Source organism: Macrobrachium rosenbergii, chromosome 4 (genome assembly GCF_040412425.1).
Source record: "Macrobrachium rosenbergii isolate ZJJX-2024 chromosome 4, ASM4041242v1, whole genome shotgun sequence".
Lineage (NCBI taxonomy): Eukaryota > Metazoa > Arthropoda > Malacostraca > Decapoda > Palaemonidae > Macrobrachium > Macrobrachium rosenbergii.
The window spans coordinates 29,850,001-29,872,515 of NC_089744.1; the positions used below are offsets into that span (position 1 = coordinate 29,850,001).

The 22,515-nt window shown below is 35.8% G+C and overlaps 1 protein-coding gene across 3 annotated transcripts in view; it reads left to right on the top strand.

The window, feature by feature from the left end:
- LOC136831706 (carboxy-terminal domain RNA polymerase II polypeptide A small phosphatase 1-like) overlaps positions 1–22,515 on the top strand; it is a 63,225-nt gene that overhangs the window by 16,125 nt on the left and 24,585 nt on the right. Inside the window, exon 2 of one of the 3 annotated variants that reach the window (XM_067092344.1) lies at positions 8,862–8,915. The exons of 1 other annotated variant lie outside the window; for it this stretch is intronic. The gene's annotated coding sequence lies outside the window, so the exon portion shown is untranslated. The remainder of the gene's footprint in view (positions 1–8,861; positions 8,916–22,515) is intronic. One more of the 3 variants, XM_067092340.1, reaches the window with a different exon arrangement.

Below are 22,515 nucleotides of genomic sequence, written 5' to 3' on the forward strand. Positions count from 1 at the left end.
CTTAACTTGCACGAAACCTAACTGACTTTTCAAGGGGGTGCCTTTGGGCATCTTCCTCCAGCCCTCTAGTACCTCACAGCCCCGATTTCATCTCTCCTGGACGTGATTAGCTCTGGCACTTCTCCATAGGCCTATCAGCCAATTGGTGCCAGTAAAGGTGACGCTGTATCTTAACGAATTTTTGGGGGTTCCTGGGGGGAGGAAGGTTCCTTCTGCGTTTGAGAGGTGACTGTTGGCCGGTCCTTTCATGGCATCCTGCGACTTCATTAGGACCCAGGGGGATTCCTAAAGGACTGAGAAAGGCTTATATATATATATCTATATCTATATATACAGTACAGGTATTCCCCTACTTATGATGGGGTTAGGTTCCAAAAAACCCATCGTTTGTTGAAAAAATCGTAACTCGAATATGGCCTAGCCTACACTAGGTTAATCAGTACCATGTATACATATAATATATGGTAGCCTAGCCTACACTACACAGTATACTTTATACATATATGGTATAGTAATTATTAGTGTCAGCTAATTCTGCAGGTTCAATGCAGATTGATATGATAAGTCAGTATAAAGAGAAATTGAATAACAAACAAGGCCTAGCCTGCACTTTCGTATATATACGGTAGTCTAGCCTACATTATACTGTATTCTGTTTTCACATAACATCGTATTATACAAACATCAAAGTAATGAATGTGCATCTTTTCCATGGATCTTTTAAAAGTTATGCTTTACTACACTGTATCCAATTGTAAATATTCTTACATTGCTTTTGCATTATAAATTCCGATCATAGCGATCAAATGTTTTGGTTTGGGAATGGATCACGCTGTCTTTATTTCGCGGCATTTAACTCGGTTCAGAGGGCATTTCTTGCTTCTAGTTAGCGTAAATGAACCTCTAGATACTTTATTTATAAGGGACTTACATATTTTTTGTTATACGAAGTGTTTTAAGTCGAAATATAACTTAAATATGTCTCGTTGTGAAATTAATTTAGCTATTTTTTTCGTTAATAGATGTCGTTGGTGGCTGGCTGTTTGGGGGCATGTTTGTTTTGTGTAAAAAAAAATCAAGATTCCGGTCACTAATTTCTCTTGATTGCATCATCATACTACGAGCTTTTCGTATTTATCTTTTATCGGCGTGAAAACAGCAGTAATATGTGTTCTTTCACGCCCAGTAGTTTTGATTAAAATACTTTCCAATTTTATTTGCGGTCGAGTTTCATCCATGTTGCCACTGCACGATAATTTATAGTCATTAGCAGCTTGAACATTCTTTTCTTAGCTTCAACTACAACTTGCAGCTTAAATTTACTGTAGCAGTATATTTCCTTGCCAATCTTTTCTCCAAAGCAGATAGGGTATAGTGTAAAAATATATCTGTACTTAACGTCATTTTTAACATAGGCTAACTACGGTAATTGTTTAACCGTATAATGGTTGGAATACAAGCAAAACAGTTGTTATCCGATTCGGTTATTAGCAAAACAACAGTTTCTCGTTCAGTTGTTTATTTATGATTTCAATCACGATTTTGCAAGAGTATAAAGTTACTAACAATACTTATATCATTCTCTTGCCTTTTTAACTAGAAGATGGAATAAAGACATGGAGAAAAAGAAGTTGGTCTATTGTAAGTTGGTCTGTCTTGCTGCTTGATTGTACGGCAACTGTATGCTGTTGCCTGTGCCCGCTCAAAATTTTAAAATATTTTCTAAATATTATCGTACCGGTATTAATTGCTAACTCCATCATGAACTCAAATTATCGTCACTCGTGCACTACCTGTATTTACAAACGCACAAAAATGGCAAACAAACACTGACCAATTTTAACTTGCGACACAACAAGAGCAAGTGAGGTCAGTTCATTGAATTAACCCTTGAACGCCTACTGGACGTATCGTACGTCGACTAAAATTGTCTGTTGGGTGCCAGGTGGACGTACCATACGTCGACTACAAAAATTTCAACTTTCGGTCAAGTCTTTGACTCGACCGTAAATGGTCGAAAAAACGCAATTGTAAGCTAAAACTCTTACATTTTAGTAATATTCAATCATGTACCTTCATTTTGCAACAAATTGGAAGTCTCTAGCACAATATTTCGATTTATGGTGAATTTTTGAAAAACTTTTTCTTACTCCCGCTGCGTAACTCTGCTGAAAATTTCAGAAATTCTTTCGTCATTTTGTCGTAATTTTTGCACTGTTCTGTATTAGCCGTTACATAAGCTTTTATATATGAAAATGTGCGCAATTTCATGTACAATACAACAGAAAATAACTCATGGTTGTAGCTTTTATCAGTTTTGAAATATTTTCATATAAATCACGATAACTGCCAAAATTTCAACCTTCGGTCAACTTTGACTCGACCGAAATGGTAAAAAAACGCAATTGTAAGCTAAAACTCTTACATTCTAGTAATATTCAATCATTTACCTTCATTTTGCAACCAATTGGAAGTCTCTAGCACAATATTTCGATTTATGGTGAAATTTTGAAAAAACTTTTTCCTTACGTCCGCGCCAGAAATTCTTTCGTCACATTGTCGTAATGTTTGCACTGTTTTATATTAGTCGTTACATAAAGTTTTATATATGGAAATGTGTGCAATTTCATGTAGAATACAACAGAAAATAACTCATGGTTGTAGCTTTTATCAGTTTTGAAATATTTTCATATAAATCATGATAACTGCCAAAATTTCAAGCTTCGGTCAACTTTAACTTTCGACCAAATGGTAAAAAATGCAATTATAAGCTAAAACTCTTACATTCTAGTAATATTCAATCATGTACCTTCATTTTGCAACAAACTGGAAGTCTCTAGCACAATATTTCGATTTATGGTGAATTGCTAAAAAAAACACTTTTTCCTTACGTCTGCGCGGTAACTCGTTGAACATCTCAGAAATTCTTTCGTCATGTTGTCGTAATGTTTGCATCATTTACATTAGTCGTTACATAAACTTTTATATATGAAAATGTGCGCAATTTCATGTAGAATACAACAGAAGATAGCTCATGGTTGTAGCTTTTATCAGTTTTGAAATATTTTCACATAAATCACAATAACTGCCAAAATTTCAACCTTCGGTCAACTTTAACTCGACCAAAATGGTAAAAAAATGCAATTGTAAGCTAAAACTCTTACATTCTAGTAATATTCAATTGTTTACCTTCATTTTGCAATAAATTGGAAGTCTCTAGCACAATATTTCGATTTATGGCGAATTTTTGAAAAAAGCATTTTCCTTACGTCTGCGCGGTAACTCGGCCGAACATCTCAGAAATTCTTTCGTCTCGTTGTCGTAATATTTGCACTGTTTTATATTAGTCGTTACATAAAGTTTCATAGATGAAAATGTGCGCAATTTCATGTACAATACAACAGAAAATAACTCATGGTTGTAGCTTTTATCAGTTTTGAAATATTTTCATATAAATCACGATAAATAGAAAAAATTCGACTTTCAGTCAACTTTAACTCGACCGAAATGGTCGAAAACTGCAATTGTAAGCTAAAACACTTACAGTCTAGTAATATTCAATCAATTAGCTTAATTTTTCAACAAACGGGAAGTCTCTAGCACAATATTTCGATTTATGGTGAATTTTTGAAAAAACATTTTTTTACGTCCGGCGTTAATTCATGCATCATTTTGTGATAATATTTTCTCTGTGTTGCTTTGATCGTTTTACAATTTGTTATATACCAAAATCATCGAAATTTAGTGTACAACTAAAAAAAAATTAACTATTAGCTTTAACCGTTGTGCTTACAGCGCGATTTGTATACAATTATGAGTTTTTTTTCGGTCATATATTCCAATATTTATATATGATAATGATATTTTTTTTCATTTCTGATGGTTGCATACTAAACTTCAGGCAATGACAAAAAAAAAGAGCCAAAAATGAACTCTTAATCTTATAAACTAAGCGTGCTGTGATTTTTTGAAAAAAACTTTTTTTCCGCTTCGGTGCTAACTCACCGAACGCCGCCGGCATAAGGGAGACGTTTTTGTAAATAGTGGCTCGGCGTTTGAGGGTTAATGTACCTATTCCAGCCTCCCGGGCCAACGTATCGTACATCGTACGCTGCCTGGTTGTATGTTGTTGCCTGTGCCAGTCGCCCGCGAAATTTATAAATACGTATTTTCAAAATATTGTCGTATCGATATTAATTGCTAACTCCATCGCAAAAGTGAATTATCATAAGTCAAATTATCGTAACTCGAGCACTACCTGTATATGTATATATATATATATATATATATATATATATATATATATATATATATATATATATATATATTTTTCTTCTTTTGCTTTAACGTGCTTTTTTCCCATTTGTGTATGGGGTAAGCACGATGCCTCCTTTACGAAGGACTTTGATTTGGCATTGGTGAAGGCCTTAGCCCCGATCGGCTGCTCTGCCTGACATCGCTTAGACCCCAGTAACGATGTGTACGTGTATTGTGCCAATCCCCACTTCCCTTTCTCCCAAGCAGCGAGGAGAACTGGGCGGGTAGGTCGATAGTTCGAGACGTGTGAGGTGTCTGTTATGTTTTTAGATGATGTTGGAGTGGCTTTGTTTATGTGTGTATTAGTCTGTAACACCCATTTGCTTTTCAGCAAACCTATCCGTTGATTACATACGTAATCCCGGGTGTCTAAGCAAAGTGTCCGCCTTCACTGACCAGCCGGCTGCGGATTTGAACCAGCGCCACGGACCTGTCGAAGTCCTAGGCGCTGCTCTACCGACTGAGCCACCGAGGCTCTATTATATATATATATATATATATATATATATATATATATATATATATATATATATATATATGAAATATATAAATATAATATATACTCAGTCTGAAAATACAAGAAATTTAAAATAAAAAATAGCTTAATAGAAATTAAAATAATGTACTTGGAGATAGGCTATGGCAGAAAACTTCATAACTTTCCATTTGTTCTGTGGAGTGGGGGTGGGGCTCTAATTTTAAACACCCGGTATTTTATATATATATATATATATATATATATATATATATATATATATATATATATATATTTTTATATATTTAGAGCCCCCTCCACGGAACAAATGGAAAGTTATGAAGTTTTCTGCTATAGCCTATCTCCAAGTACATTATTTTAAGTTTCTATTAAGCTATTTTTCATTTTACATTTCTTGTATTTTCAGACTGAGTGACGGAGTTAGATACAGCCATGGCTAACGACTCGGAGGAAATCAGATGGATTGACCGAATCCAGGCTATAACCTTCAGAGAGGCCAGGGAAGCTGTTGCATCCTTCATTTCACGTTCTTAGATAGCTAAATACATTAAAAGAGATGAATCCTTTGTTAAAAGAAACTGGAACAAAAATCCTTATGACTGTCATTGCAAAAAGAGTGAGAATCTTGGAAGGCCTGAAGTCCTTTCTCAGGAGTCAAAAGACATCATAGCTGAGGCAGTGGGTAGACCAAGATAATCTTTAAGTAAATTGGCGCTTGAACTAGAAACAAAAAGGGGAAAGAAGAGAAGTTATAGTGCTGTATATCATGAGTTGAAAAAATTTAGTATCAAGCCATTTCATGTTATCAGCAAGTCCAACATCACTCAGCAACAGAGAGAAGACCGTGTATGGTTTTGTGGTTCATTTCTTAAAGATTGGGATGAAGCTGACTTTCTCCATGTTGCCGCATCAGATGAATTCTTCATTTACAGAATCAGGTAGCCAAATCATAAAAATGACATCATTTGGGTTGCAAAGTTGGATGATATCAGCGATGACATGCGCTGTCGCCAAGTTGTGAAATTTCCTGAATGTTTGGGAATTTTTCTCTGTTTCACAGCCAAACGGTTAATGTGGATCATCAAAGAAAAAGGACAGTCATGGAATGGCGAATACTTCAGAGAAACTGTGCTTACTGGTGGAGTATTTCCTTTCTTCAAAGATCCTGAAAATGTGTTATCTGTTGAAGAAGTCATATTTTCACATGATAAGGCACCATGTTTCAAGGCTCTTCAGACACAGGAGCTGCTTCGAAACAGTGGTATCGATTTCTTCTCGTCAAGTGAATTTCCAGGTAGCTCCCCTGACCTTAATGTGTGTGAAAACATTGGTAGTATCTTAAAGGACCTTGGTGAAGCACACACAGTGAACTATGACGGTATACCAAGCCTTGATGACCTGCGAAGAGAGGTGACCGAAGTCCTCAGGGAAGTGGAGTTTGGGTCTCAGCTTTTATGCAATTTGCTGAAATCATACCCCTCAAGAATGCAGGCTGTGGTACAGGCAGATGGAGGCCACACAAAATATTAAATACTCGGAGAAAAATTTAAATACCTGTTCTGAATTACTCTTGTTTTTGTCCATATCAATTTTAGTTTACGCTGTAGAGGGGGCTCTAATTTTGAAACACCCTGTATATATATATATATATATATATATATATATATATATATATATATATATATATATATATATATATATATATACAGGCAGTCTGATGGTTACGACAGGGGTTCCGTTTTTACGCCGCGTCGTAAACTGAAAATCGTCATAAACCGAAAAATCGTCAAAAATCATAAGAATACCTTACTTTTAATGCTTTGGGTGCATTGAAAACGAAGTAAACTGCATTTTTATTAAGTTTTTCATTAAAAAAACTCCAAATTATGATTATTCTGCCATTTTGGAGCCATATTTCTTCTGTCGGATCGAAGTACAACGCGTCGTAACTCCAGAACATGCGTCGTAAACCGGGAAATAATTTCCGATTAATATATTTGAAAAGCGTTGTAACCTCGGAATGTCGTAAGCGGGACCCGTCGTAAACCGGGGACTGCCTGTATAGGTGGTAGTAACTTACCACAGGGGATGAGGCTGATCTGACTAAAATTCCTGGACTAGTAGAGCATAAGAAGAAAAGGTAATGAGCTGAGCGCCTAAGTAGAAAGGGAAAATTGAGATAAACTCTTTGGTTAACTAAAATCACATATTTACACAAAATCAGAAGATGGGGATAATTAAGACAGGTAAATGGGGTCCTGCTGGAGCACAAAATTATGATGAAAAGGTGATAACTGAAGGTGCTGGAATTGCAATTTAATGGCATTGAGGATTACATTGCAGTGGTTTGACCATGGCAATAAATCACAATTGAAGCAAAGGATCCACAGCGAGAAAACTCTGTCTGCAATGGAGAATGCATGTGACTAATTGGCAGAATTAGGTCAATACAGGTTCAAGGGTGTGCTGATGGCACCAAGATTCCTCAGCTATAAAACCCCATTACAACCACTTATGGGCACAAGTTAATAACAAAGTCAAGTCTATAGGAGAATTGTGTTTGGAAAACGGAAAATGATTAGCACAAGAAAAGAACTGCTTGACTAGTAAACCACAGATTCCTGGCACTTCACCTTATTCAAGAGAGATGAGTCCTCATAGCTGTACCAACAAAGAGGGGGCCATATTTGGGAATTAGCACTGGAAAGATACTGGACTGGATAGGCAGCCACATTGGGGGGAACAGGCTCTGAAGGAGCGACGGTCAAGGAGCAGTGTGTGTCGGATCTGCGTCCAGGTGCGTCTCTGTCGAGCGCAAATGGTGTGGTCCCTTTTATGCCTTCTGCTGGATTCATTTTCCCATTCTCCAAGGTGTGGCCCGTTCTCTATCGTGAGATGTATGGCTTTTGGCAAGCTACCTTTGACCTCGTGGGTAGCTCTGTTGACTACATGGTAATGGCTTTGGCCTCGTGGGTTGCTTGTGCGTCATGTGGTCCATCCGACTTTCACTTCCGCCATCGGACGAGCAGGGATTATCTCCAAGGGCAGTTTAGTAAGCTGGAAAAGGGCTTAAGTCAGTCGCAAGTTCGGAAAAAAAAAAAAAAGCCATCAAGGGAATAATAACTAGAGATTTAGAGAAGAACAATTTCTCCACGACCGACTGTTTGTGTCAGCAGTGAGATAAAATTATTTTACTTTAAGTTTTTTGAAAAACAAGGTTCTTGAAAGACAACTTGGCTTGGGAAGGGTATCCCCATTGAAATTTTTATATATATATATATATATATATATATATATATATATATATATATATATATATATATATATATATGAAGATAAAAAGGCCCATAAAACACTATTTGAACGTTGCAACCATATATTTCGGGCACTCCCTTCTGTGCCCCTGTTCACTGGTAAAATATGGACAGATGAAATGTTACAAGGGTATTTGGTTGCAATGTTCAAATATTGTTTTACGGGCCTTTATCTTCATATACTATATATATTACAGTAAAAGACATTCATATATATATATATATATATATATATATATATATATATATATATATATATATATATATATATATATATATATATATATATATATATATTTATATATATATATGTGTCTATATATATATATATATATATATATATATAATTATATATTATGTATATATATATATATATATATATATATATATATATATATATATATATATATATATATATATATATATATATATATAATGTGTGTATATATATGTGTGTGTAAGTATGTATGTATGTATATATATATATATATATATATATATATATATATATATATATATATATATATATACATATACATACATACACACACACACACACACACACACAATTTATAATCTTGGCTAAGATAATTCGGGTAGTTATCACTCTTATTTTTAAAGTTAAGGATATTGGTGGCTGCTTCTCATGTACTTTATCAATTTAGGTATTGAAAAGTTTATGATAATAGTGTTTAAATTCAAGTTTATATTAAAATTCTTTAATCTTTCTGCAGGTTGGTAACTTGCGCGCTCGATTTAGACGTTCTGTGACAACACAGTCAGGTATGGTGAGTTATTTTTATTGAAAATTATTTTTTTTTTTTTCAAACTTCACTTTTTATATTCCCAGCAAATGTCCCAGCAAATGAAGTTTGCTTTGGTACGTTGAAATCAACTTGTTAATTATCTGTTAAGCACCACCTCTCCTTTTGCTTGGAAATCACCATTTCTATTTGTCTGTCAAACCCCACCTCTCTGTTTGCTGGGAAATCAACATTACCGTTTGCATGTTGAGGCCACCTCTTCCTTTGTAGGGAAATCAACATTTCTATTCGTCTGTTAAAGCCCACCTCTGTTTGCTTGAAAAACATTTTTATTTGTTTGTTAAAGGCTGCCTCTGTGTTTGCTGGAAAATCAGCATTTCTATTTGTTAAACCCCACCTCTCTGTTTGCTGGGAAATCAACATTACCATTTGTATGTTGAGGCCACCTCTTCCTTTGTAGGGAAATCAACATTTCTATTCGTCTGTTAAAGCCCACCTCTCTGTTTGCTTGGAAAACATTTTTATTTGTCTGTTAAAGGCTGCCTCTGTATTTGCGGGAAAATCAACATTTCTATTTGTCTGTTAAAGTCCACCTTTCTGTTTGCTGGGAAATCAACATTTCTGTCAGTTAAAGCCCACCTCTCTCTTTGCTGGGAAATCAACAAGTCTGTTTGTCTGTTAAATGCCACCTCTCTATTTGCTGGGAAATCAACATTTCTACTTGTCTGTTAAAGGCTACCTCTCCGCTTACTGAGACATCAACATTTCTATTTGTCTCTTAAAGGCCATCTTTCTGTTTATTGGGAAATCAACTTGTCTATTTGTCTCTTAAAGTCCACCTCTTCGTTTATGGGAATCAACAGTTCTATGTGGCTGTTAAAGGCCACCTCTTCATTTACTGGGAATCAACAGTTCTATTTGGCTGTTAAAGGCCACCTCTTTGTTTACTGGGACATCAACATTTTTATTTTTATGTTAAAGGCTGCCTCTTTGTTTACTGGGGCATCAACATTTCTATTTGTCTGTAAAATGGCCACCTCCGATTGCTGGGAAATTAACTTGTCTATTTGCCTGTTAAAAGCCACCTCTTCGTTTACTGGGATATTGACATTGCTATTTGTCTGTTAAAGGCCACCCCTCTGTTTGCCAGGAAATAAAGATTTCTGTTTTTCTGTTAAAGTCCACCTCTCCGATTACTGGGACATCAACATTTCTATTTGTCTGTTAAAGGTCACCCTTTTGTTTGCTGGGAAATCAACTTGTCTATTTGTCTGTTAAAAGCAACCTCTCCATTTACTTGTAAATCAACCTGTCTGTGAAAGGCCACCAGTTTGTTTGTTGGGAAATCAACAATTCTGTTTATGTTAAAGGCAGTCCCTCCATTTGCTAGGAAATCAACATTCCTGTTTGTCTGGTAAAGGCCACCTCCCCGTTTGCTGGGAAATCAACTAGTCTGTTTGTCTGTTAAAGGCCACATCTCCATTTGCTGGGAAATCAACATTTCTATATGTCTGTTAAAGGCCACTGCTCATTTACTGGGAAATCAAATTGTTTGTCTGTTAAAAGCCAACTCTCTGTTTGCTGGGAAATCAGTTTGTTTGTTTAAGACCACCTCCATTCACTGGGACATCAACATTTTTATTTCTCTGTTAAAGGCATCTCCCTGTTTGTTGGAAACCAACATTTCTACTTGTATGTTAAAGGCCTCCTCTCTGTTTACTGGGAAATCAACTTGTCTTTTTGTCTGTTAAAGGCCACCTCTCTGTTTACTGGGAAATCCTCAAGTCTGTTTGCCTGTTAAAGGCTTCCTCTATATTTGCTGGGAAATCAGCTTATCTATTTGTCTGTTAAAGACCACCTCTCTGTTTGCTGGGAAATCAACTTGTCTCTTTGTTTGTTAAAGGGTACCTCTCTGTTTACTGAGAAATCAACTTGTCTGTTTAAGGCCACCTCTCTGTTTGCTGGAAAACCAACATGTCTATTTGTTCTTTATTCGTCACACCGTTGGACTGTGGAACAGGATGTTCTGCAGTTGGAACTTATGAGGTTCAAGCAAAAATGCAAGGCATTACTACCATACCCTAATACTATTCTCCTTGCATTTTAATACATTTTTAGGGGTCCAAGCGATGTCAGGCAGGGCAGCCAATCGAGACTACAGTCTACCCCAAAGCCAAATCAAAGTCCTTCAAAAGAAGGCATCGTGCTTACCCCATACAAAAAATGGGAAAAAAGCATGTTAAAAAAAAATATATTAATTTTTTTTTTTTAACAAGTGGGATCTCTTCTTTCTGTATTTCCCTTTACTTCCTCTTACTTCCTAATGAACACCATATTCTTTGGAAACTTGAATTTCAAGTCATTGGCTCTTGTGGGCTTGTTCCATATGAATAGGGTTTGTTTACTGAATAATAATAATAATAATAATAATAATAATAATAATAATAATAATAATAATAATAATAAAGGCCACCTCTCTGTTTGCTAGGCAATCAACTTGTCTGTTTGTCTGTTAAAGGCCACCTTTCTGCTGGGAAAACAACATTTCTATTTGTCTGTTAAAGACCGCCTCCGTTTGCGGGGAAATTAACATTTGTATTTGTGTGTTAAAGGCCACCTTTCTGTTTGCTGGGAAGGCAACATTTCCGTCTGTTAAAGGCCACCTCTCTGCTGGGAAATTAGCATTTCTGTTTGTTAAAGGCCACCTTTCCATTTGCTAGGACATCAGTATCTCTGTTTGTCTGTTAAAGGCCACCTCTCTGTTTGCTGGGATATCAACTTGTCCATTTGTCTGTTAAAGGCCACCTCTCCTTTTGCTGGGAACTCAACTTGTCTGTTAGCCAGTTGGAAGCCAGCTCTCTGTTTGCTGGGAAATCAACATTTCTGTCTGTTAAAGGTGGCCACATCTTCATTTTCTGGGAAATCAACATTATATATATATATATATATATATATATATATATATATATATATATATATATATATATATATATATATGTATGTATGTATGTATATATATATATATGTGTGTGTGTGTGTGTGTGTGTGTGTGTGTGTGTGTGTGTGTGTGTGTGTGTGGCTAGCTGTTAAAGGCCACTTCTCCGTTTGGTAGGGAAATCAGCATTCAGTTTGTCTGTTCGTTCGTCTTTTAAACACGACCTCCTTCCCTTAATTCGAACAGGAGAAGAAAGGGTAAATAGTTGTCCTGTGCTCTCACATGGCCGCGTGAGTAGGAAAGTCTTGTATTGGCGTTCGCGTCGAATTGCTGGCATGCGGAATCTCGCACGTGGTACAAAAGTTACTTAGGGTCAGACAAAGTCGGTTGGTTGATTGGAATTGCTTTGCTTCTCTGTCTGTTTTGCCGTTCTGCCACCCACATTCATGGTCCTGGCCATGTTAAGATTCTCGTACTCGAAGAACGTCTGTTCAGGACAAGGATATACATAAGAACCTCTACCAAAGTCATTTGAAAAAGTTGGAGGCAGAGGGAGAGGGAGTGGAGAAGAAATGGAGGCCTTTGACTTTATTGTAGGGATTATCCCCATAGCATTCCTCTGAATTTACTATCGACTGGAATAATAACCCCGTCAGAAGCTTATAGGCCCTTTCTTACTACTCAGTCCTTTTACTAGCCTCTCTTTATATCTCATAACTTGTAAAGTATAATTGGGAACTAGTTTTGTTTTCCAGATTAAATCCATTTTTTCCCATGATGTTCCCTCCCCCCCTTTTCTTTTGTCTTCCAAAATATTTGTCTTGTTTAGAACTAAGCAGTATGTAGACATGACGACTTTTTTTTTTTTTTTTTTTTACCAAGTCTCGTACATCTGAAGTTATACGAAAGGATTAACGCAACAACTCTCTACGCAAGTGAATCACTTACTGGCCACTTGCGAATGATTTTTAACGTCATCTTATTGCTTGACATCACAGCAGCGCCCTCTTCTTGCAATCGTCATGCGAGTACGAGATTTTGGCTGAACGAAACTTTTTTTTCTAAGTGTGACAGCATGGCGAATGAATCGGATGCTTTTTAGGGAGAAAGGAAGAAGAAATCGGCGTTTCGTTTCGTGTTTACCCTTTTGTCTTTGTAGCGTCATATTAGTAAATGAGATAGTTCTGAAGGTAGCCTAAATGACGTTTGGAGATCTTGGTGTTTTGTAAATGTGTAGAGATTTTTTTTTTTTTTAAGGGGTGATACTGCTCTTAGTTCACGCTCATATCCTAGTGGTTTGATCCAGTTTTGCCTTTAGATTCGGTCAATTTTAGTTATTTATTTTATGTTTGTATTTATCTTCATGCGTCTGAATCGATTGTCAAATATTGAGCGGGATTGATAAGGCAGAGAAGACAAAGCCGTCATGAAATGTGAGGTCAAGAAGTGACATCTGAAAGTGCTGCTGCCACACTTTCCGTGTTTCGCTTTGTTGCAGTTCGATAACAGTGTTGATTTCCTTGTTGAAATAATCCCATTACCTTTAAGGTGCTTGTACTTGTCTGCAGTGTGATGACAATGTTTATAGAACGTTACCGCGAAGAGGCAGCTGTTATTTTCGTAAACGTGTGGAAAAGAACAAAAAATGATGCCTAGTGTTCGTAAAGGGTAAGTAAGCCTTTTGGCTGCCGGGATCGAGGAGTATTTCTGGCTGTCTGTAACAGCTATTTCTGCTGGCATTCGTGTCGGTATCAAGAATGGCTCTCGCTCTTTCATTAAACTTTTCTCGCTCACACATCAGTCGTCGTTTCTATTTTCTTTATCCTCCATATTTATTTAGTGTTATGGACGTGTCGGAAAGATTCCTTGTGAATTTTTGTGAAGTAAGTCCTAAGGCCTGGGAATATTTCATTTTACGGGTGAGATTTGCGAGACCAACCACGTGACGAAAGAGAAGTCGGTCATTTTTGTTTGTGAATTGTTTTCGCAGACGGTTTACTTGCGCTGTCGGCGGGCGGGCTGCTCCTGGTCTTTGGCATTCGTCCAGTTCGGTGGTCTTAAATGAATCTGTCAATCGGCCTTGCTTTGGAAGTCTCTGCGTACCGTAGATTATTATTATTATTATTTTTTAGGAATCTTCCCTGACAGCGAATCCTGCTCTCCTCTTCTCTCTCGTCCATTTAGTCTTTCGAGCTTAGTAGCGTGCGCGCGTTTTGAGTGTGTGTGTGTGTGTGCATGCGTGTGTGCGTGTTGGAAAGACGGAAAGGCTGCGTTCGTTGGTTGTAGATGGCCAATGGGAAAGACGTTGGCTGTTTGCCTCCACAGTTAAATATATACATATACACGCGCACACGCTCTTTTGGCAAGTGTCGCTCTCTGCCGCAACTTCTGCAATTTTAACTCTCTCTCTCTCTCTCTCTCTCTCTCTCTCTCTATATATATATATATATATATAAAGCAATTAACTTTGTTATTGAATTCACTGAACCTTGAGAATAACTTAAGCAGACCCCAAGGCATTATAATTGATAAGAGTTTCTGCCGTGGCCTGTATTAGCAGAAGCACTCATCATTGATAATTTCCCTTAGTTGTAAGTTATTCCCAAGGTATAGTGAATTCAGTGTTCAACAGTATCTGTGGTTATACACACACACATATATATATATATATATATATATATATATATATATATATATATATATATATATATATATATATATATATATGTATATAAATTTCTAACTCACATGGAGATTAAAACCCAGGTCTGTCAATTGAAAGGCAAGGGCACTGCCAAGTGAACCATACAGGTAAAAGCCTTAGGCACAGTGGTACTTAGGTCCCAGCTTCTTTTATGACCTGTGTGGTTCAGTTGGCAACGCCCTTGCTTTTCAATTGAAAGACCTGGGTTCGGTCCCAATGTGAGTCAGAAATTTATTTCAGTTCCACACGTGATTCTGTTTTGATTACGTCCATGACATTTACTCGGAAGAAATAATTCGAATGAAAAGGTGTCAGTAGGATCACTGTTGGGTCGGGTAAGTTGGGTGAAACTCCCTGGTATTCTCGGCAGTAAGCCTGCCCTGTTAATAGTCTTAGGTGCAGTGGTACTTATTATAGATTCCAACTTCTTTTATGACGTGTGGCTCAGTTGGCTTTGCCTTTCAATTGAAAGACCAAGGTTCAATCCCAGTGTGAGTCAAATATATATGTGTGTGCTTTTAATTGTAATCGGAACAGTATATACTGTAAAGAATATACACGAATATACAGTATATATATATTATAAAATATGTACAGGTTTATGATCTCTTATCTGTAATTATAAAAAAAATAGAAAAAAGTTTAAAACATGCTTTTATTAAAATTCACTAAAAAGTAAAAAATATTTTTTTGAAACCAGGATTTTCTTACAATTAATCATATCTACAAAATTAAAAGCATCAGAGCCAAGCATGGAAAGAAATGCTACAAGAAAATAAGTATATTTTTTTTATTTCTTGTAGCATTTCCTTCCATGTTTGGCACCCACGCTTTTATTTTTGCACACATGATTAATTGTAAGAAAATCCTGGTGTTTCTCAAAAAATTATTTTTACTTTTTATTACATTTTAATACTTTTTATTTTTTGACAAATTGTAACCGATTTATGATTATAACTAAATAAAAAAAATTATATCCTGTCGAGCCGAAGAAAGTTTGAAAAATCCGTAGAGTTTTTAACTTATTCTACCGATTCAAAGAAGGTATGAAAAATCCGAAGATTTTCATGCAAATCCTGAGATATACTAGTAGAGGTCCCTGTAGGGTCACTAGAGGTCACTGATGACCAACTGAGCATGTAAGGTTGTATTGTCACCGGGATTGAGTAACCATGCAAAATTTGAAGTCCCTTGGACGAAGGGAGTAGGTCGAAAATTGAGTTACAAGATTGCACTCGAACAGACAGGCGGACAGACGCAGAAGTTAAATAAAAGCATGTAAAAAAGCTCTAAAAATGAAGTATTTTCTGGAGAAAAGTGATAATTTGCAAAGTTAACAGTACAACTATATTTATAATAATGATGATTTAAATAAAGGTTGTTTTGCTTGCTGTATCCAATTACAGTGTATTGCATGTATTTTTATCACATTGTTACTGTATTACAGAATATAAACATTGTCATCGTACGCCATTTGCATTTGATACCATTTACATTTTCAAAATCTCGTCTGATTGTGTACTACCGACATCTTCATTGCCATCAGTTGCTAGAAGAAATATAATTCGGAGATACTCTTTTTTGTAAATTAACAAAGTTAGGTTTATAACGAGCACATTACTTCATTGTATAAGAAGTAAGTGTGATTTCACCAGTTTCGGACATTACCTTCTGCCTGTTATTCGTTTTATTGAGCCTCGGCTATAACGCGCAGCTTTAATTTATTGGTATTCTTTCTTAAGATATCCTGTGCGTGAAAGTTGAATAAAAATGGATTTTATTTTTACTTACGAACGCCACCGTTTAACGCAACTCTTAATAAAAGCTCGATAGTTTCGGTAAATGACGTCGGCAGTCAGCTGTTTCTTGATTCGGATGTTTATGTCGGTACGGGTTTACAATCGCTTCATCCGGAATTCTAAAAACCGGAATTTATTAGTGGATGTCGGAGCATCATCATACAGTAAGTATTACGGTCGATGAAATGGAAAGAGAGAGAGAGAGAGAGAGAGAGAGAGAGAGAGAGAGAGAGAGAGAGAGAGAGACTACTGTCTTTGTTAGGTTGTTACATTGACAGATATCCATTAGGAAAAGTGGAATAATAGTTGCATTGAGAATAATGATAATTTTAATAAAACTGTTGTTTTACTATATCTAGTCATATTGCATGTATTATTACCATGTTATCGTATTACAAAATGTGAACAGAGCGATCATGTGCCATTTGCCTTCTGGTTTTATCTACATTCTTCAGTAATCAGCTGATTGCGTTATACCGACATCACCTTAGTTGCCGAATGAAACTTGATTCAGAAATAGGTTTCATTCGTGAATTATCAAAGCTGGGTTTAAAAGTATTAACTACATTATTTATAAACGTAGTAAATTAAATAAAGTACATGTGTGATCTTGCCAGTTTCAGACGTTTTTGCCTCCAAAACATTCTGGAGTCTGCTCCAAAATTCGTTTCTTCATGCTCAGCTATACTACCTGCTGCGTGAAGTTACTGGCATACTTTAACACCTACTTCTCCATTGCGTGAAGGATGAATAAAAAGTAGTTATTTTTATTTATGGTATTACATTGAAAATAATCAAGTTTTTAACAAGACAACTGTAACGCAACTCTTAATAAACGTGTGTTTGTTACGGCAACTAACATCGGCAAACAGCTGTTTGCCGAGTCTGTTGTTTACGTCTATATTTGCTGCTGTTTATTCCAGTGTTTTGCGTGCAGTGACAAGTGGTTGTTAATTGTAAGAAATAGTCACGAATTCTTACATAAGCCACAAATTTGGTAAACCTGGTTGAATGTATGAACTTTTGTTCATAAGCCTATTAATTAGTTGAAAGCTAACTTACCTAACCATAATTGGTGAAATCTATCGAAAATGAGACAGGCATAGGAAGCCTAGCCTAGTATATCCTGCGTATTATGCATATCTGCATATAATCTAACGAATTGCATCTCCACTGTACGTGATATTATATGTAATGAAATCATGTTTTGGGATCTCATGATACACAAAATCAGATGATACGTGATTATATACGCAAATTGCAGTTCTTTTTTATGCTGTGTATTTTTAAGTGTTACTTCATGTTATCATTGGAAATGAAATATGCATGTGCATAAAGGAGCAACCTTCAGTTCCGAAATCTGAAAAAATCCAAAAACCCAAACAGCTTGCTCTGAGGTTTGGGATAAGGGATTGTGAACCTGTGTATATATATATATATATATATATATATATATATATATATATATATATATATATATATATATATATATATATATATATGGATGTGTGTGTTCAGCATAACTCTAGAAATGCATTGAGCAGTGTCAACCAAACTTGGTATACATATGACTTACTATCTGGAAAAGATTACTGTGGGGGCAAGACACCACTAGCACTAAAGAGCACCAGGCGGGGTTTTGGGGGTAGGAAGGGCTTCCCTGAAATGGGGCTGGTTCTGCCCACAGACTTAATAACTAAATAAACTCTGAAACGCATTGAGCAGTTTTGACCAAACTTGGTATACATATGACTTACTACCTGGAAAAGAATACTGTGGGAGTAAGAGGTCACTGGCACCAAAAGGGGAAGGGGGTGACGTAAAAATAACCGAAAGCGACAGATATTAGTGTCTAATACATAGTTTTTAAGGCCACTGAGGTGAATAGTGACAATCCTGATGCCTGTTAAGTCAAAGTTCAGCCCCGATAGGAAGGGGGGTGAGAAGGGGTGAAATATAAAATGTCAGAAATGTTGGGCAATGTAATTGAAGCAACTATCATAACAGGAAAGGGAGAGAGTGAGAGGGAGAGGAAGTGAGAAACAGACAGTGGAGGGGATGTTAGAGAGGAGAAAGAGGGAAAGAGTGAGGGAGAGTTGGAGAGACAGTTTATCAGTTGACATTCAGAGTTTCCCCAGGGTGAGAAGGGGTGAAATATAAAATGTCAAAAATGCGGGGCAATGTAATGGAAGCAACTGTCCTAAGAGGAAAGGGAGAGGGGTGGGAGGACATTACAGAGGAGAAAGAGGGAAAGAGTGAGTTAGAGTGGAGAGAGAGTTTATTGGTTGCCGGGTTGGTCAGCTAGTATGCATGTATGTATGTATATATGTTTGTGTGTATATATATATATATATATATATATATATATATATATATATATATATATATATATATATATATATATATATATATATATATATATATATATATATATATATATATACACACACACACACACACACACACACACACACACACACACACACACACACAGTATAAGGAAGTCCCTGGTCAACAACGGTCTCGACCTACGCTGTTCTGAGCTTAAGATCTTATTCCTAAAAAATCTTGTTCCAGCATACACCAAAATTCCGAAGTTACGACACTGTGCTGGGCGGTGTTAGGCTGGGTACTAGTTTTAGTTTTCTGTAAAAGAAAACTATTGTGCCGGCTTTGTCTGTCTGTCCACAATTTTTCTGTCCACCCTCAGATCTTAAAAACTACTGAGGCTAGAGGGCTGCAAATTGGTATGTTGATCATCCACCCTGTAGTCATGAAACATACCAAATTGCAGCCCTCTAGCCTGAGTAGCTTTTATTTTATTTAAGATTGAAGTTAGCCATAATTGTGCTTCTGGCACCATTAGAGGACAGGCCGCCACCTGGCTGTGGTTAAAGTTTCTTGGGCTGCAGCTCATACAGCATTATACCGAGACCACCAAAAGATAGATCCATTTTTGGTGGCCTTGATTATAAGCTGTGCAAAAAACTCGATTGCGCCTAAGAAATTTCGGCCCATTTTCTATTTGTTTGTTATTGTTCTCTCTCTCTCAACAGTGATTTTTTCTTAGAGCAATATTCACTAATTACTGTAATTTCATTTTATTTTTGTGACTAAATGCATTTTTTATGATAAAAAATGGTTTACTACTTTTGAAATATTATTGTTTACTACTTTTGAAATATTAATGTAAACACAGCAAAGTATCAGTCAAATGTTTAAAGTAAAATCCATCAATATTGATATATTATCATCCTAATACGTACTGTATAAAAAAAACCATCCCGACATTTGTAATTGTTTTACTTCTGTAAAGATAACTCTGTTCTCTCTCTCTCTCTCTCTCTCTCTCTCTCTCTCTCTCTCTCTCTCTCTCTCTCTCTCTCTCTCTCTCTCTCCACAATGACATACTATTGGCTAGATAGGTTGGAAGTAGCCAATAGCATCACTTGTAGCTCAGATGCTTTGTGTACGTACTGTCACTAGTGTATGAGTTGTATTTCTCTCTCTCTCTCTCTCTCTCTCTCTCTCTCTCTCTCTCTCTCTCTCTCTCTCTCTCTCTCTCTCTCTCTCTCTCTCACTGAGATGAGAGAGAGATTTTTTGTGCATATGTAACATGTATGTTTATTTGTTTTGTATAGTTTTATAGATAAACGTTATGTTACTTTGTCTTTCATTTTTTCATATTTCCCCTGCTATATAATTACAATATTTTGCATTTCAATAACTAGGTAATTTATGTGGATATACAGTACCTGTATGATTTACATAATCTTCAACTTATCATTATTTCTTATAATGTACAGTATTGGTGTTTGAACTATTAAAATAGGCAGGCAAATATTAAAATAGCAGCCAGTTACAAGCATTTTAGTGTAAGGCATACAGGGTATAATAAAATATTTCTATACTAATTTTCAGTTATTCATATTAACGTAAACACAGCAAAATATCAATTCATTAAGGAAAATATAGTAAATTAGGTAAGATTTTAGCACAATTCTTTACTTTTCCCAATCTTTTACTATTATGAAGTCTCCCACTTAAGGGGAGGGATGTAGGCCTAGCTGTCAATCATCTTGACATGTGACAGAGTCTCTCTCTCTCTCTCTCTCTCTCTCTCTCTCTCTCTCTCTCTCTCTCTCTCTCTCTCTCTCTCTCTCTCTCTCTCTCATTTTTATAAATTGTTTAGGTAAGGAATTCTTCACTTTTTCATTTTTATAAATTGTTTATTAATGTTAGGTACTGTATTTTTGCTTGTTATTTTTATGATTTTATCTTGTGTATCTAGATCATGTGTAATGTATTGTTTCTACTTTGTGTGTGGCCTGAGTTGAAATATTATTATGAATATTATGGTTCCAACTTACACTGGATTTCAGCTTACAACAAGCCGTAGGGAACGGATCTCTGTTGTAATTTGGGGACTTTCTGTATATATATATATATATATATATATATATATATATATATATATATATATATATATATATATATATATACTGTATATATTTAGGCTGGGGGTTCTGTTCCTATGCTGCGTCGTAAGCCGAAATCTGTTGTAAGCCAAGAAATTGTCAAAAATCATAAAAAATCATAAGAAAACATTACTCTTAATGCTTTGAGCGTATTGAAAACGATGTAAACTGCATTTTTATTGAGTTTTCATAAAAAAAAAACTCCAAATTTTGATTATTCTGCTGTTCTGTAGCCATATTTCTTTCCTTGGATTGGCGTCGTAATCCCAGAACATGCGTCGTAAACAAGGAAATAATTTTTGATGAATAGCCAATATTTGAAAAGGGCCGTTACGTATGCCGATCAAACGGAAGAAATATGGCTCCAAAATGGCAGAATAATAAAAATTTGGAGGTTTTTTGATGAGAAACTCAATAAAAATGCAGTTTACATCATTTTCAATATACCCAAAGCATTAAAAGTAAGGTTTCCTAAGGATTTTTTACTATTTTCAACGATTTTTCCATTACGACGATTTTCGGTTTATGAAGTGGCGTAAAAACGGAACCCCTGTCGTAAACTGGGGACTGCCTGTATACTTATGTGGTAGCCTAGCCTACACTATAAAGTATACTCCATACATATACGGTATAGTAATTATTAATATCAGCTGATTCTGGAGGTTCATGTGGATTTACTTATGATAATTCAATACAAAGAGAAATTGAATAACAAACAAGAATTAGCTTAGCATGCACTATGGTATATTGTATACATATACGGTAGCCTAGCCTACATTATACTGTACTCTATATTCGCATATTAATAATGTATTACACAAACATCAGCATAATGAATATGCATCTTTTCCATGGATCTTTTAAAATGTTATGCTTTACTTCACTGTATCCAATAATATTGTATACATTCTTCTATTGATTTTGTTTTGGTTTGGAAATTGATTACACGGTATGTTTATTTTGCCGTATTTAACGCTGTTCAGAGCGCTTTCTTGCTTGTAGTTAGTGTAAATGAATCTCATAGATATTTTATTTATATGGGCAAGGTTATTTTTTGTTATACAAAGTGTTTTAAGTCGAAGTATAACTTAAATACGTCTCATTGTGAAATTAATTTAGCTATTTTTTTCGTTAATAGATGATGCTGGCCGTTTGGGGGCATGTTTGTTTTGTGTAAAATAAATCAAGATTCCATTGTCTGTTTTCACTTGATTTCATCATAATACAAGCTTTCCGTATTTGTCTTTTATCGGCATGAAAACAGCAGTAATGTGTATTCTTCCATGCCCAGTAGTTTTGATTAAAATACTTTCTCTCTAATTTTATGTACGGTTGAGTTTCATCCATGTTGCTGATGCACGATGATTTATAGTCATTAGCAGCTTGAACATTGTTTTCTCAGCTTCAGCTACAACTTGCAGCCTAAATTTAGCAGTATATTTCCTTGCCAATCTTGTATCTATAGCGAATAAGGGTATAATGTAAAAATATATCAGTCCTATTTTACTTAACGTCATTTGTTTACTACCGTATGATGGTTGAAATACAAGCAAAACAGCTGTTGTTATCCGATTTGGTTATAAGCAAAACAAGTTTCTCGTTCGGTTGTTTATGGCTGTACGCATTTACGCAAGAGTATGTTACTAACAATACTTTTATCATTCTCTTTTACTTTTTTTAATTACAAGATGGGATAAAGAGATGGAGG